Here is an 18,131-nt window from a genome sequence, read left to right on the forward strand (position 1 = left end):
TATCAATTATGATCGGTGCATGGCGTAAAAAAACTGCAGCAGAATTGCTTTTCTTCTATAGTTTTGTCCAAAAAGAAAAAAATGTATATAAATTAAATGCTAATGCATATGTACCAAAAACGGTACATTAACAAAGTAATGTACCGCAAAAAAACAAAGCCTCTACATGGAACAATAAAAAAAGGGATTGCAGTCAAACCCAGGCATGAGGTGGCTTTAAAAACCCTAAGGGTCCCTCCACCACATACAAGGAGAACTGTACGATAAATGTAACATGATAGCTGGGCGGCCTTGTTACAAAGTTTGCAATTTGGCCCAGGAGCTTCAAGTTACCCCTCTGAATATCAAAATCCTTATTCTGGTTCATTTTTAGGATCCTCAGTTACATTATGGGAAGAAGAAACTCTTCATAGGATGAACATGTTAAGGAGTGAACATTTGTGACAGTATCTGTGCTATCAAAATATGGATATGACTACTCTTAACTGCTCGCAATTTGAAATACTCTCCTGTTCTAGCAGGTTGTCTCTGGGTGCCAGATTGGGATTATATATATTCTTTACGTGTTCTATAACAATTACGATCTTTGGAAACCTCTGTATTATTATTTATATTTCTCATTTTGTGCAGCTCCATTCCCCTACTAGTTACCTTATACTTTCCTTGGCCATAACTGACCTTTGCCTTGGAATATTTATTATGCCCTACAGTATGGTGAGAACTGTGGAAAGTTGTTGGTACTTTGGAAATGTGTTTTGTAAGATACATTATGGCTTTGACTTAACTCTTAGCATTATCTCCATCTTTCATCTCTGCATCATTGCCATTGACAGGTTCTATGCAGTGTGTGAGACACTTTATTACCCCATAAGGATCACTGTGCCAGTTATTAAATGTCTGGTCTTCTTATGTTGGTCAACTGCTATGATATTTTCACTTGGGGTTGTTGTTTCCAACTCCCGCGTATCTGGAATTGAAGGATATCAATTTTTTGTTACATGTTTTCATGTCTGTCCAATCACATTTAACAAACTATGGTCTATGGTTATCTTCTTTTTTTGCTTTTTATATTCCAGCAGGTACAATGGTTGGAATTTACGTGAAGATATTTTTTGTGTCCCAAAAACATAGGAGAGTCATTGAAAACAAAACTGTGGCTGAAACATCACAAAATATTTCCAAGAAGAGAGAACACAAAGTCGCTAAGAAATTAGCCATTTTAATGGGTGTGTTCATTACTTCTTGGTTACCCCTGTTTATTAAATTTTTAGTTGATCCATTCATAAATTATTCTACTCCGACAATTATTTTTGAAGTATTTAATTGGTTCTCCTATATTAATTCAACATGTAATCCAATATTGTATGGTTTTCTCTATCCATGGTTTAGAAAAGCTTTGAGGCATATTGTTTGTGGCAGAATTTTTGATGCCTAGTCTCAAAAAAATCTGTTTCCAGATGACTAGAGTACATTTTCTTTTTTTTCCATAAAATATTTTATATATTTTGAATATAGAAGAAAGTAATATATATTGAAATTTTGTCTAGCAGGTATATACTCATTTCATATCTTTTGATAACCTGAAGTTAATATGATTGTTTTTTACATTAGTGAAAAGAAAATTTCAGTCCAAAATAATAAAAACAAAAAATACATAAATTCCAGGGTTGTGTCTATTCTAATAAGCTGTTTCTGAGTTATCTTGGTCTAACAGAAAGTCAAAGGTGACAGATACTAATGGCAGCCATGTGTTGTCATTCAGTTATCATTGAAAGAGACAAATGTGCCAGAGCACACTAAAACCCAATTTCCCAACTACTAACTGATTGGTGATAATAAAATATAACTTTTATTGATTTGCTATTAAGATGTCCATGAAAGGACACACAATGAACATGAAGGGTTAAAAATTAAAGCCAATGTCAGTTATCTTCTTTTTTTGCTTTTTATATTCCAGCATGTACAATGGTTGGAATTTACGTGAAGTTATTTTTTGTGTCCCTAAAACATAGGAGAGTCATTGAAAACAAAACTGTGGCTGAAACATCACAAAATATTTCCAAGAAGAGAGAACACAAAGTTGCTAAGAAATTAGCCATTTTAATGGGTGTGTTCATTACTTCTTGGTTACCCCTGTTTATTACATTTTTAGTTGATCCATTCATAAATTATTCTACTCCGACAATTATTTTTGAAGTATTTAATTGGTTCTCCTATATTAATTCATCATGTAATCCAATATTGTATGGTTTTCTCTATCCATGGTTTAGAAAAGCTTTGAGGCATATTGTTTGTGGCAGAATTTTTGATGCCTAGTCTCAAAAAAATCTGTTTCCAGATGACTAGAGTACATTTTCTTTTTTTTCCATAAAATATTTTATATATTTTGAATATAGAAGAAAGTAATATATATTGAAATTTTGTCTAGCAGGTATATACTCATTTCATATCTTTTGATAACCTGAAGTTAATATGATTGTTTTTTACATTAGTGAAAAGAAAATTTCAGTCCAAAATAATAAAAACAAAAAATACATAAATTCCAGGGTTGTGTCTATTCTAATAAGCTGTTTCTGAGTTATCTTGGTCTAACAGAAAGTCAAAGGTGACAGATACTAATGGCAGCCATGTGTTGTCATTCAGTTATCATTGAAAGAGACAAATGTGCCAGAGCACACTAAAACCCAATTTCCCAACTACTAACTGATTGGTGATAATAAAATATAACTTTTATTGATTTGCTATTAAGATGTCCATGAAAGGACACACAATGAACATGAAGGGTTAAAAATTAAAGCCAATGTCAGTTAGCACACGCTCTGTATAGACTCTGCCTGCACTGTTGCAGGATAGAGTATAAAGTGGAGAAAGTCTGAATGTATTAGATCATTGAATCTACGTAGGTTCAGCAGTCTGCAGCTGCTGTTCTAATACATTCAGACTTTCTCCACTTTATACTCTATCCTGCAACAGTGCAGGCAGAGTCTATACAGAGCGTGTGCTAAATGACATTGGCTATAATTTTTAACCCTTCGTGTTCATTGTGTGTCCTTTCATGGACATCTTAATAGCAAATCAATAAAAGTTATATTTTATTATCACCAACCAGTTAGTAGTTGGGAAATTGGATTTTAGTGTGCTCTGGCACATTTGTCTCTTTCAATATTAACCATATACCTGCCAACTACTATGGTCTCTTCAGCAATCTTTCGTCATTGAGTTATCCGCAGACCCTTGATGGCTTTAAATCTGCGTTCTGTAAAATTCTAATACTGACTACAATGCTTCTGATGCTGTGTTTCTAATGGTCACATTGAGTGGCTCACGATTATATTGACTGCTACCATATGAACTACACACTATTCCCATACTGGCATAATCATATAGCATTCATATACCACTTTTAGAAGTTATGCAGGAAAAAAAATTCTTTATGTTATACCTTAAAAATAAATAAATCATCACATAAGACATTTGTCCCCAGTTATGAGAAAAATAGAACTATAGACTTGAATTAAAAATGTACAACATGTTATCTTACCCATGTAGTCTACTAGAGGGGAAGAACAGTGTGGGAGTGTGAAAAAAAGGGAAGAGTATTGTGTGGCTTTTACTGTTATATGGGCACTGCGGCTGTCAATGTTATGGGGGCATTGTGTCTTTCTTTGTTATGGGAGCACTATGACAGGCACTCTGGCTTGCCATGTAATGGATGAACTGTAACTTTCTCTGTTATAGTCTTGTGGCTAACTTTGTTATAGTGTTCTGCCGCTGACACTGTTACAGGGATCCTATGACTGGAAAGAGTATCATTATAGGTTAACCTTAAATACATTAAATACATTTTTACTGATAAACCATTTTTTTAAGGGGGAGGGCTGCTGGTCTTTTGCTTAGCAAAGTTCACAACAGTTTACTGGGGGCTTTAAACTTGTCTGTATCTCTGTATCAACAATGTCATTGGTAGGGGATTCTTGGAATAGGAACATCTTCAGTTTTTCGCCATGGTAAGTAGATTGAAAATCACTGATATAAGGTATAAATAAAAAATAATATGGCAAAGAGATTTCTTAAAAACATATCAATGTTCTTACCTCTTAATATAGTTGTGTAAAGGATCTGCCAGGCACATCTTCTGTGTATACGCCCATAGGTAATCAGTCTGCACCTGAGTCTATGTCTCTGAGACTGACTCCATCTTCCACCACTCAGGATGACAGGCTTAGGAGTGGGAGAGCCTATCGCAGCCTGGCCAGACGGAGCTAGCTCCCGCCCTCTGTCTATTTATACCTGCCTTTCCTGTTCCTCCTTTGCTTGTGATTCTTCTTGTGTGGTTTCCTGGCCCAGCTACAGCTTCTGACTATTTGATCCTGCTCCATACTGACCCTGGCTTACTGACTACTCTCCTGCTCTGCGTTTGGTACCTCGTGCACTCCTGGTTTGACTCGGCTCGATCACCTCTCTTGTTGCTCATGGTGTTGCCGTGGGCAACTGCCCCATTTCCCTTAGCTTTGTGTACCCTTGTCTCGTGCACTTACTGAGCGTAGGGACCACCGCCCAGTTGTACCCCGTCGCCTAGGGCGGGTCGTTGCAAGTAGGCAGGGACAGAGTGGCGGGTAGATTAGGGCTCACTTGTCCGTTTCCCTACCCCCATCATTACATAATCACAAGCCCTTATACCTAGTCTACCCTGGTCCCTGACACTACTATGGACCCCCTTGAGACCCTGGCCCAGCAAATGCAGGGTCTCTCCCTACAGGTCCAGGCCCTGGCTCAGAGGGTCAACCAGCCTGACACTACCATGGTAGTGCCCCTCACCTCACCTCTTGAACCTCACCTCAAGTTGCCTGACCAGTTCTCAGGGGACCAGAGGACTTTTCTCTCCTTTCGGGAGAGTTGTAGGATCTACTTTCGCTTAAAGCCTCACTCCTCAGGTTCTGAGAGCCAGAGGGTGGGTATAATTATGTCCCAACTTCAGGTAGGGCCCCAAGAGTGGGCCTTTTCCTTGGCTCCTGACGCCCCTGAACTTTCCTCCGTTGCTCGTTTCTTTTCTGCTCTCGGACTCATTTATGACGAGACTGACAGGACTGCCTTTGCCGAGAGTCAGCTGGTGACCTTACGTCAGGGTAAGAGACCTGTTGAGGAGTATTGTTCTGACTTTAGGAAGTGGTGCGTAGCTTCTCGGTGGAATGACCCTGCCTTAAGGTGCCAGTTTAGGTTGGGTCTGTCGAATGCCCTGAAAGACCTGCTAGTTAGCTATCCCTCTTCTGACTCCCTAGACCAGGTTATGGCTTTAGCGGTACGACTTGACCGACGTCTCAGGGAACGACAACTTGAACGTTTTTGTGTTTTCCCCTCTGACTCCCCCATGATGCCTCCCGAGGTCCCGTTGCTTCGCTCTTCCACGGAAGACTCGGAGGTACCTATGCAACTCGGGGCCTCCGTGTCCCCCCGACAACGTAGAGAGTTCCGCAGGAAGAATGGTCTCTGCTTCTATTGTGGGGATGACAAGCATCAACTCTTTTTTGCGTCCTAAATCGACGCCGTTTACCGTGTGGTATAAATGACACAATAAGTTTATTCAGTGGGTTGTTACGATTGCAACGATACCAAATTTGTATCGTTTTTGTATGTTTTACTACTTTTACACAGTAAAAACCCTTTTTTTTCAAAATTATTTGTTTTTGTGTCTCCATATTTGAAGAGCCGTAACGTTTTTATTTTTTCGCCGATGCAGTTGTATGAGGGCTTTTTTTTTTGCGGGAAGACTTGTAGTTTTTATTGGTACTATTTTGGAGTAGATTTGACTTTTTGATCACTTTTTAATCACATTTTTATTAAAGTCAGGATTCACAGAAAACAGCAATTTTTCCGTAGTTTTTTATTTAATTTTTTACGGCGTTCACCGTGCGGGTTAAGTAATGTAATAGCTTTATAGTCGGGGTCATTACAGATGCGGCGATACCAAATATGTGTAACTTTTTAACTTTATTTTGTTTTTTTAATACTAAAGCAGTTTGTAAGGGGAAAAAGTGGGTTTTTCATTTTTTTTTTCAAATTTTTTTTTTATTAACTTCATTAAACTTTTTTTTAAGCTTTTTTACTAGTCCCACTAGGGGACTTCACTATGCGATCCTCCGATCGCTATTATAATACACTGCAATACTTTTGTATTGCTGTAAAGGATCTGCCAGGCACTGCTTCGGGGTTAATTCCCAGAATTAATCAGTCAACACCTGAGTGTACATCCCTGAGACAGACACCAGCTTCCTCCACTCAGGCTGGCAGGCTTAGGAGTGGGAGAGCCTATCGCAACCTGGCCAGACTCAGCTAGCTCCCGCCCTCGGTCTATTTAAGCCTGCTCTTCCTGTCCATCTGTGCTTGTGAATTCTTTCCTTGAGGTTTCCTGGCCCAGCTACAGCTCCTGCTACTTTTGATCCTGCTCCATTCAGACCCCGGCTTACCGACTACTCTTCTGCTTTTCGCTTTGTACCTCGCACTCTCCTGGCTTGACTCGGCTCGTTCACTACTCTGTTGCTCACGGTGTTTCCGCGAGCAACTGCCCATTTCCCTTGCTTGTATTCCCTTGTTTGTTTGTCGTGTTTGTCATGCACTTACTGAGCGCAGGGACCGCCGCCCAGTTGTACCCCGTCGCCTAGGGCGGGTCGTTGCAAGTAGGCAGGGACAGAGTGGCGGGTAGATTAGGGCTCACTTGTCCGTTCCCTACCCCCCCCCACCATTACAAATTCACAAGCCTTATACCTAGTCTACCCTGGTCCCTGACACCATTATGGAACCCCGTGAAACCCTGGCTCAGCAAATGCAGGGTCTCTCCCTACAGGTCCAGGCCCTGGCTCAGAGGGTCAACCAGCCTGATGCTACCTTGGTAGTTCCCCTCACCGCACCCCTTGAACCCCACCTCAAGTTGCCCGACCGGTTCTCAGGTGACCGGAGGGCTTTTCTCTCCTTTCGGGAGAGTTGTAGGCTTTACTTTCGCTTAAAGCCTCACTCCTCAGGTTCTGAGAGCCAGCGGGTGGGTATAATAATGTCCCGGCTCCAGGAAGGGCCCCAAGAGTGGGCCTTCTCCTTGGCTCCTGGCGCCCCTGAACTTTCCTCCGTTGATTGTTTCTTTTCTGCCCTCGGACTTATTTATGACGAGACTGACAGAACTGCCTTGCCGAGAGTCAGCTGGTGACCTTACGTCAGGGTAAGAGACCTGTTGAGGAGTATTGCTCTGACTTTAGGAAGTGGTGCGTAGCTTCTCGGTGGAATGACCCTGCCTTAAGGTGCCAGTTTAGGTTGGGTCTGTCGAATGCCCTGAAAGACCTGCTAGTTAGTTATCCCTCTTCTGACTCCTTAGACCAGGTTATGGCTTTAGTGGTACGACTTGACCGACGTCTCAGGGAACGACAACGTGAACGTTTATGTGTTTTTTCCTCCGACTCCCCCATGATGCCTCCCGAAGTCCCGTTGCTTCGTTTCTCCCCTAAAGACTCAGAAATACCTATGCAACTCGGGGCCTCCGTGTCCCCTCAACAACGTAGAGAATTCCGCAGGAAGAATGGTCTCTGCTTCTACTGTGGGGATGTCAAGCATCAAGTAAACAACTGTCCCAAGCGTAAGAATGCTGTCAGAGAGCTCCCGCGTCTAAGTGATCATCGGGGAGGTCACTTGGGCGCACAGGTATTTCCCGTAAATATGAAACGTACTAAGATATTGCTTCCCTTTCAGGTCTCTTTTGGTGGTAGGTCTGCTACCGGCAGTGCCTTCGTGGATTCAGGGTCCTCTACTAATATCATGTCTGTGGAATTTGCTATGTCTCTCGCTATGCCTCTGATTGATTTGCCTAAACCTGTTCCGGTAGTGGGTATCGACTCCACTCCTCTTGCTAATGGTTATTTTACACAGCATACCCCTGTTTTTGAACTCCTTGTTGGCTCCATGCATTTGGAGCAATGCTCTGTACTATTGATGCAGGGATTATCGTACGATTTGGTTCTAGGTCTTCCCTGGTTGCAGTTGCATAATCCTACGTTTGACTGGAATACTGGGGAGCTAACCAAATGGGGTAATGAATGTTGTACGTCATGTTTTTCTGTTAATTCTATTTCTCCCCCTAAGGAGGTGAATACGCTACCCGAGTTTGTTCAGGACTTCGCTGATGTTTTCTCTAAAGAGGCCTCCGAAGTATTACCGCCTCATAGAGAATACGATTGCGCTATCGAATTGGTACCAGGAGCTAAGCTTCCAAAGGGTAGGATATTTAACCTTTCTTGTCCCGAACGTGAAGCCATGAGGGAGTATATCCAGGAATCCCTGGCCAAGGGTTACATTCGTCCCTCTTCTTCTCCGGTAGGTGCTGGCTTCTTCTTCGTAGGGAAGAAGGATGGGGGTCTTAGGCCATGCATTGACTACCGTGGCCTGAATAAGGTCACGGTAAGGAACCAGTATCCCCTTCCTTTGATTCCTGATCTCTTTAATCAGGTTCAGGGGGCCCAATGGTTCTCTAAATTGGATCTACGGGGGGCGTATAACCTTATTCGCATCAAAGAGGGGGATGAGTGGAAAACTGCGTTTAACACGCCCGAAGGCCATTTCGAATACCTCGTCATGCCCTTTGGGTTGTGCAATGCCCCTGCGGTCTTCCAGAACTTCATAAATGAGATTTTGAGAAATTACCTGGGGATATTTCTTGTAGTGTACCTTGATGACATATTGGTGTTTTCCAGGGACTGGTCCTCCCACATAGAGCATGTCAGGAAAGTGCTCCAGGTCCTTCGAGAAAACAAACTGTTTGCCAAAATCGAAAAATGTGTATTTGGGGTACAGGAGATACCATTTTTAGGTCAAATCCTCACTCCTCATGAATTCCGCATGGACCCTGCCAAGGTTCAGGCTGTGGCTGAATGGGTCCAACCTGCCTCCCTGAAAGCGCTACAGTGTTTTTTGGGGTTCGCTAACTATTACAGGAGATTTATTGCTAACTTCTCGGTCGTCGCTAAGCCTCTTACGGACCTCACTCGCAAGGGTGCTGATGTCCTCCATTGGCCCCCTGAGGCCGTCCAGGCTTTTGAGACCCTCAAGAAGTGCTTTATCTCGGCCCCCGTGCTGGTTCAGCCCAACCAAAGGGAGCCATTTATTGTGGAGGTTGACGCGTCCGAGGTGGGAGTGGGGGCCGTCTTGTCCCAGGGTACCAGCTCCCTCACCCATCTCCGCCCCTGTGCTTACTTTTCTAGGAAGTTTTCGCCCACGGAGTGTAACTATGATATTGGCAACCGCGAACTTTTAGCCATTAAATGGGCATTTGAAGAGTGGCGCCACTTCCTGGAGGGGGCTAGGCACCAGGTAACGGTCCTTACCGACCACAAGAATCTGGTTTTCCTAGAATCTGCCCGGAGGCTAAACCCGAGACAAGCTCGATGGGCGTTGTTTTTTACCAGATTCAATTTTTTGGTTACCTATAGGGCCGGGTCTAAAAATATTAAGGCGGATGCACTGTCGCGTAGCTTCATGGCCAGCCCTCCTTCGGAGGAAGATCCTGTTTGTATTTTGCCTCCAGGTATAGTCATTTCCTCTATCGAGTCCGATTTAGTCTCTGAAATTGCTGCTGATCAAGGTTCAGCTCCTGGGAACCTTCCTGAGAACAAGCTGTTTGTTCCCCTGCAATTCCGGCTAAGGGTACTTAGGGAAAATCACGACTCCGCACTATCTGGCCATCCAGGCATCCTGGGTACCAAACACCTCATTACCAGAAATTATTGGTGGCCTGGTTTGCCTAAAGACGTTAAGGCCTACGTCGCCGCCTGTGAGGTTTGTGCCAGGTCCAAGACTCCCAGGTCCCGACCAGCGGGCTTACTGCGTTCGTTGCCCATTCCCCAGAGACCTTGGACACATATCTCCATGGATTTTATCACCGATTTGCCTCCATCCCAAGGCAAGTCGGTGGTGTGGGTGGTGGTAGACCGCTTCAGTAAAATGTGCCACTTTGTGCCCCTCAAGAAACTACCCAACGCCAAGACGTTGGCTACCTTGTTTATCAAACACATCCTGCGTCTCCATGGGGTCCCCGTCAATATTGTTTCTGACAGAGGGGTACAATTTGTTTCATTGTTTTGGAGAGCCTTCTGTAATAAGTTGGGGATTGATCTGTCCTTCTCCTCTGCTTTCCATCCTGAAACCAATGGCCAAACGGAGAGGACTAATCAGTCTCTAGAACAATACTTAAGATGTTTTGTCTCTGACTGTCAATTTGATTGGGTTTCTTTCATTCCCCTCGCCGAATTTTCCCTTAATAACCGGGTCAGTAACTCGTCAGGGGTCTCTCCCTTTTTCTGTAATTTTGGGTTTAATCCACGGTTCTCCTCCGTTTCACCTGGTTGTTCCAACAATCCCGAGGTGGAGGTCGTTCATCGGGATCTGTGCACAGTCTGGGCCCAGGTTCAGAAGAACCTAGAGGCGTCCCAGAGCATACAGAAGGCTCAAGCCGATAGAAGACGTTCTGCTAACCCCCTGTTTGTGGTCGGGGATCTGGTGTGGTTGTCATCCAGGAACTTGCGTCTCAAGGTTCCGTCCAAAAAGTTTGCTCCCCGGTTTATTGGGCCGTATAAGGTCATTGAGGTCCTCAGTCCTGTCTCTTTCCGGCTGGAGTTACCCCCGTCTTTTCGTATACACAACGTGTTTCATGCCTCCCTCCTGAAACGCTGCTCCCCGTCCTTGGCCCCCTCGAGGAAACCTCCTGTTCCCGTCCTCACCCCTGAGGGGGTGGAATTTGAGGTGGCCAGGATCGTGGACAGCAAGATGGTCCAGGGCTCCCTCCAGTACCTGGTCCATTGGAGAGGATACGGGCCTGAGGAGAGGACTTGGGTACCCGCCCGGGATGTTCACGCTGGGGTATTGGTCAGGAGGTTCCACCTGCGTTTCCCCAGTAAGCCAGGTCCACTTAGAAAGGGTCCGGTGGCCCCTCATAAAAGGGGGGGTACTGTAAAGGATCTGCCAGGCACTGCTTCGGGGTTAATTCCCAGAATTAATCAGTCAACACCTGAGTGTACATCCCTGAGACAGACACCAGCTTCCTCCACTCAGGCTGGCAGGCTTAGGAGTGGGAGAGCCTATCGCAACCTGGCCAGACTCAGCTAGCTCCCGCCCTCGGTCTATTTAAGCCTGCTCTTCCTGTCCATCTGTGCTTGTGAATTCTTTCCTTGAGGTTTCCTGGCCCAGCTACAGCTCCTGCTACTTTTGATCCTGCTCCATTCAGACCCCGGCTTACCGACTACTCTTCTGCTTTTCGCTTTGTACCTCGCACTCTCCTGGCTTGACTCGGCTCGTTCACTACTCTGTTGCTCACGGTGTTTCCGCGAGCAACTGCCCATTTCCCTTGCTTGTATTCCCTTGTTTGTTTGTCGTGTTTGTCATGCACTTACTGAGCGCAGGGACCGCCGCCCAGTTGTACCCCGTCGCCTAGGGCGGGTCGTTGCAAGTAGGCAGGGACAGAGTGGCGGGTAGATTAGGGCTCACTTGTCCGTTCCCTACCCCCCCCCACCATTACAATTGCAGTGTATTATGCCTGTCCGTTTAAAACGGACAGGCATCTGCTAGGTCATGCCTGCGGCATGATCTAGCAGGCAGTCGCTCCAGGCAGACCTGGGGGCCTTTATTAGGCCCCCGGCTGCCATCGCAGACACAGACACTCGGCAATCTTATCGCCGGGTGTCGGTGGGAGAGAGAGGGAGCTCCCTCCCTCTCTCCTAAACCACTCAGATGCGGTGCTCGCTATTGAGCACCGCATCTGAGGGGTTAAATGGGTGAGATCGATACTTATATCGATCTCACCCGGCAGAGTAGGGACGCCCCCAGCCCTCAGCTGCCTCTGGCAGCTGAGAGCAGGGAGATTTGACAGTTCCCTGCTCTGTTTACTTATTCCGATGCCGCGACGTAAAAAGTCTATGGCATCGGAATAAGGCCCGTTAGTGACCGATGTAAAAAGACTATGGGCCGGTCACTAACGGGTTAAGTAACTACCTTTAATGATATGGTTAAATCAATTTATGTGCAGAAAACTTCTACAGCATTTTAAAGAGATTACTTGAAATCTCATTTACTTTGCTGGTACTGTGTTAAGATGTGGATTTGCCGCAGGAAAATCCGTACGTAATGCACATTATGTGCATGTGGCTATAGGTTATGATCACACACAAATAGATGAATGTTATCTACTTTATTAATTTAATTAATTCTGTAACTTTTCCTTGTACAGTTAGGTCCAGAATTATTTGGCCAGTTACACAAGTTTTAGTATTTTAGCTGTTTACCAAAACGTATTGAATATACAGTTATATAATCAGCATGGGTTTAAAGTGCAAAAAAAGTGTAAACTCACAGCTTTAGTTTGAGGGTATACACATCCTAATTTCAGGAAGGGTTTAGGAATTACAGCTCTTTAATATGTAGCTGCCTCTTTTTCAAAGGACCAAAGGTAATTGGACAATTATTTCCCTCATTAATCCATCATCAATTAAGCAGGTAAAGGTCTGGAGTTGATTCCAGGTGTGACATTTGCATCTGGAAGCTGTTGCTGTGAACCCACAACCTGAGGTCAAAGGAGCTCTCAATGCAAGTGAAACAGACCATCGTTAGGCTATAAAAAAAAATAAATGCAGAAATCCATCAGAGCACAAATGTTAGGAGTGGCCAATTCAACAGTTTGGTACATTCTTAAAAAAAAAAAAAGCGCCGTAGTGATCTCGTGAACTCCAAAAGGCCTGGACGTTCACGTAAGACAACAGTGGTTGGTGATCACAGAATCCTTTCCATGGTGAGAAAAAAAACCCCTTCACAACATCTACCCAAGTGAAGAACACTCTCCTGCAAGTAGGTGTATCAGTATCTAAGTAAACCACAAAGAGAAGACTTCATCAGGGTTCACCACAAGGTGCAAATCATTAATCAGCCTCAAAAATAGAAAGACCAGATTAGACTTTCAGGCATATACTTTCTGCTCAGATTCAACCAAATGTAGCAAGGTCGATTCACCGTACAGATGGACAATGACCCAACACATATTGTGAAAGCAACTAAGGAGTTTTTTTAAGGCAAAGAAGTGTGTAACGTCCGTGGTCGCTGACCACAAACTCCTCCCATCCTGCCGACACCTTTCTCTTCAGAGATGCCAGCACATGTGGCCGTCCTGTTCGGCAGTGACCACTAAGGTGCGCGCGAGCTGTAGTCCAGCCTTAAAGAGCCAGAGCACACACATGTGTGAGATTGAACTGATTGCTCCCTGGTCACCCTGAATGATATGAATGGCCCTGCCCCTTTCTGCATTACCTGAGCGTTGTTTGTACCTACCCATGTCTGTCTCTGCAAATGGTTCCTTGAGTAGTGTTTTCCAGTTCCAGTGTTCCTGTTCCTGCTACCGTGTTCCTGTGCTGTACAGTATTGGAGTCATGTTGTGTCGCTTACTACACCCACTGTGTTTCATCGCACCTGTTGTCTGCCTGCTGTCTGAGTTTCATCCGAGCCTAAACCATCGCTACTGTCTGAATTGCTACAGGTACCTTATCGGAACTATAGACATTGACTTTGTACCCTGTTTGGCCAGCTGCTATACCACTATGGCGGTACGGCCCAGTTGGTCCACACCCCCATCGTGACAGTACGATCAGGCCATGGACTCTGCTGGTCAACTCAAGACCGTGACAACATCACAAGCCATGCAGTCGGATTTGCTAGTCTGCCAATTACGACAAAACCAACTCCTCCAGGCGGTGAACTCCAAAACACAGCGACTGAATGCGCAAGCTGCAGTTCCCCCGGCACCTGCTCCTATTGCCTCTGCTGTTCCTCCTACTACTCCTCCTGGCAATACGGATCCTCCGACTACACCTCCTGGCAGTGGTGACCCCCGATTTTCTCTGCCACTACCTCATTACTATGATGGAGACGCGAGGACCTGCATGGGATTTCTCAACCAGTACCAGATCCACTTCAGCCTGTATGCCAGAGCATTTTCCACTGGCGGCGCAAGGGTTGCTTTCATCGTCTCTCTCCTCACTGGCAGGGCCCTAGCATGGGTGAACCCCAACTGGGAACGACAGGGACCAGAGACCCGTGATCTCCAGGGGTTCCTACGGACATTTTGTGTGGTATTTGAGGAACCTGGACGAGTCTCGTCGGCAGCCGCCTCCTTGCTGAACCTTCGCCAAGGAGACACTTCCGTGGATGAGTACGCCATTCACTTCTGCACCCTGGTGGGAGAACTGTTGTGGAACAATGAAGCCCTGGTGGCTACATTCTGGCAGGGACTGCCTTCTAAGATTAAGGACGAACTTGCCGCTCGAGTTCTACTGTCTAACCTGGATGACCTCATCCTTCTGGCCATCCGGATTGAAATAAGGATCCGAGAACGGCTCCAAGAAGCTCGTCGGGAGAGAGATCTCCCTAGTTCCGTCCCTACTTTGCAGCAACCTCTGCTGTCCTCAGATGCTGACCCTCCTAAGGAGTCTGTGTGGATGGACCTGTTTAAGCTATCAACCGTAGCGGGAGAGTTGTTATGGAACAACGAGGCCTTGGTGGAAACATTTTGGCAGGGATTGTCCCCCGTGTAAAAGGACGGGCTTGCCGTCCGAGATCTGCCATCTACCATGGACGATCTCATTCTTCTGGCCGCCTGGATTTACATAAGGATCCGAGAACGGTTCCGAGAGGCTCGTCGGGAGAGAGAACTCCCTAGTCCGGCTCTCACATTTCAGCAACCCCTGCTGTCCTTATCTGCTGTTCCACCTAAGGAGTCTTTGAAGATGGACCATCTCAGACTCTCTATCCAGGAGTGACAACGCAGACGCACCTCGGGACTATGTCTGTATTGTGGCCTCGGAGGCCATCTTGTGCGTCTGTGCCCCCAAAAGCCCCAGAACCTAGGGTTGGTTGGAGAGACAACTCTGGGTGAGGAGGGACTTTCTTCCAAGTTCTCCATCCCCGTGACCATAGTGTACGGCGAGAGAATGCACCGGGTCTCTGCCTAACTGGACTCTGGATCCGCAGCAAACTTCATTCGTAGAGACCTCGTGGATCTTCTCCAGTTGCCCACAACCCCTCTGGAGAGGCCTTTGATCATTGTCTCAGTAAATGGACTGCCTCTGCCAGACCCGATTGTAGCTGTGACCAAACCACTGAAGTTGGAGCCCTTCATTCCGGGCTCATCTCATTTTTTGTCCTGCCCAGGTGTAAAGGATCTGCCAGACACAACTTCTGTGTCGACGCCCATAGGTAATCAGTCTGCACCTGCTTCTATGTCTGTGAGACTGACTCCATCTTCCACCACCCAGGATGGCAGGCTTAGGAGTGGGAGAGCCTATCACAGCCTGGCCAGACGGAGCTAGCTCCCGCCCCCTGTCTATTTATACCTGCCTTTCCTGTTCCTCCTTTGCTTGTGATTCTTCTCTGCTGGTTTCTTGGCCCTGCTGCAGCTCCTTGAACTACTGATCCTCTGCTTGTGTTTGACCTTGGCTTTACTGACCACTCTTCTGTTCTGCGTTTTTGTACCTCGCTCATCTCCTGGTTTGACTCGGCTCGTTCACTTCGCTTGTTGCTCACGGTGTCCCCGTGGGCAACTTCCCCATTTCCCTGGCTTCTTTGTACCCTTGTCTGTTTGTCTGTCGTGCACCTATTGAGTGTAGGTACCGTCGCCCAGTTGTACCCCGTCGCCTAGGGAGGGTCGTTGCAAGTAGGCAGGGACTGAGTGGCGGGTAGATTAGGGCTCACTTGTCTGTCTCCCTACCCCGACATTACATAATCACAAGCCCATATACCTAGTCTACCCTGGTCCCTGACACTACTATGGACCCCCTTGAGACCCTGGCTCAGCAAATGCAGGGCCTCTCCCTACAGGTCCAGGCCCTGGCTCAGAGGGACAACCAGCCTGATGCTACCCTGGTAGTGCCACTCACCTCACCTATTGAACCCCACCTCAAGTTGCCTGACCGGTTCCCAGGGGACCGGAATACTTTTTTCTCCTTTCGGGAGAGTTCTAGGCTCTATTTTCGCTTAAAGCCCCACTCCTCTGGTTCTGAAAGCCAGCGGGTGGGTATAATTATGTCCCGGCTCCAGGACGGGCCCCAAGAATGGGCCTTCTCCTTGGCTCCTGACGCCCCTGAACTTTCCTCCGTTGATCTTTTCTTTTCTGATCTCGGGCTCATTTATGACGAGACTGACAAGACTGCCTTTGCCGAGAGTCAGCTGGTGACCTTACGTCAGGGTAAGAGACCTGTTGAGGAGTATTGTACTGACTTTAGGAAGTGGTGCGTAGCTTCTCGGTGGAATGACCCTGCCTTAAGGTGCCAGTTTAGATTGGGTCTGTCGAACGCCCTGAAAGACCTGCTAGTTAGCTATCCCTCTTCTGACTCCCTAGATCAGGTTATGGCTTTAGCGGTACGACTTGACCGACATCTCAGGGAACGACGACTCGAACGTGTTTGTGTTTTCTCCTCTGACTCACCCATGATGCCTCCCGAGGTTCCGTTGCTTCGTTCTTCCACGGAAGACTCGGAGGCACCTATGCAACTCGGGGCCTCCGTGTCCCCCCAATAACGTAGAGAATTCCGCAGGAAGAATGGTCTCTGCTTCTACTGTGGGGATGACAAGCATCAAGTGAACAACTGTCCTAGGCGTAAGAATAAGCAGCCGGAAGAACTTCCGCGCCTAAGTGACCATCGGGGAGGTCACTTGGGCGCACAGGTATTTCCCGTAAATATGAAACGTAATAAAATCTTGCTTCCCTTTCAGGTCTCTTTTGGTGGTAGGTCTGCTACCGGCAGTGCCTTTGTGGATTCACGGTCTTCTGCTAATATCATGTCTGTGGAATTTGCTATGTCTCTAGCTATGCCATTGATTGATTTGCCTAAACCTGTCCCGGTAGTGAGTATCGACTCCACTCCTCTTGCTAATGGTTATTTTACACAGCATACCCTTGTTTTTGAACTCCTTGTTGGCTCCATGCATTTGGAGCAGTGCTCTGTACTGGTGATGCAGGGATTATCGTCCGATTTGGTTTTAGGCCTTCCCTGGTTGCAGTTGCATAATCCCACGTTTGACTGGAATACTGGGGATCTTACCAAATGGGGTAATGAATGCATGACATCATGTTTTTCTATTAATTCTATTTCTCTCCCTGAGGAGGTGAACACTCTACCTGAGTTTGTTCAGGACTTCGCTGATGTTTTCTCTAAAGAGGCCTCCGCAGTGTTACCACCTCATAGAGAATACGATTGCGCAATTGATTTGGTACCAGGAGCTAAGCTCCCTAAGGGTAGGATATTTAATCTCTCTTGTCCCGAACGTGAAGCAATGAGAGAGTATATCCAGGAATGCCTGGCCAAGGGTTACATTCGCCCCTCTACTTCTCCGGTAGGTGCTGGCTTTTTCTTCATAGGGAAGAAGGATGGTGGTCTTAGGCCATGCATTGACTACCGAAACTTGAATAAGGTCACTGTAAGGAACCAGTATCCCCTTCCTTTGATTCCTGATCTCTTCAATCAGGTTCAGGGGGCCCAATGGTTCTCTAAGTTTGATCTACGGGGGGCTTATAACCTTATCCGCATCAAAGAGGGGGATGAGTGGAAGACTGCGTTTAACACGCCCGAAGGTCATTTCGAATACCTCGTCATGCCCTTTGGGTTGTGTAATGCTCCCGCGGTCTTTCAGAATTTCATAAATGAGGTTTTAAGAGACTACCTGGGGGTATTTCTTGTAGTGTACCTTGATGACATACTTGTGCTTTCCAAGGACTGGTCCTCCCACATTGAGCATGTCAGGAAGGTGCTCCAGGCCCTTCGGGAAAACAAACTGTTTGCTAAGACCGAAAAATGTGTGTTTGGGGTGCAGGAGATACCGTTTTTGGGTCAAATCCTCACTCCTCATGAATTCTGCATGTACCCCGCCAAGGTCCAGGCTGTGGCGGAATGGGTTCAACCTGCCTCCCTGAAGGCGTTACAGTGCTTCCTGGGGTTCGCTAATTATTACAGGAGATTTATTGCTAACTTCTCGGTCATCGCCAAGCCTCTTACGGATCTCACTCGCAAAGGTGCTGATCTCCTCCACTGGCCTCCTGAGGCTGTCCAGGCTTTTGAGGTCCTTAA

The 18,131-nt window shown here is 46.2% G+C and overlaps 1 pseudogene; it reads left to right on the forward strand.

The window, feature by feature from the left end:
• Positions 1–465: 465 nt before the first annotated feature.
• On the forward strand, positions 466–1,435 carry LOC142760529 (trace amine-associated receptor 2-like; annotated as a pseudogene).
• The last annotated feature ends 16,696 nt before the right edge of the window (positions 1,436–18,131 follow it).

The sequence above is a fragment of the Rhinoderma darwinii genome, chromosome 4 (assembly GCF_050947455.1).
Source record: "Rhinoderma darwinii isolate aRhiDar2 chromosome 4, aRhiDar2.hap1, whole genome shotgun sequence".
NCBI lineage: Eukaryota > Metazoa > Chordata > Amphibia > Anura > Rhinodermatidae > Rhinoderma > Rhinoderma darwinii.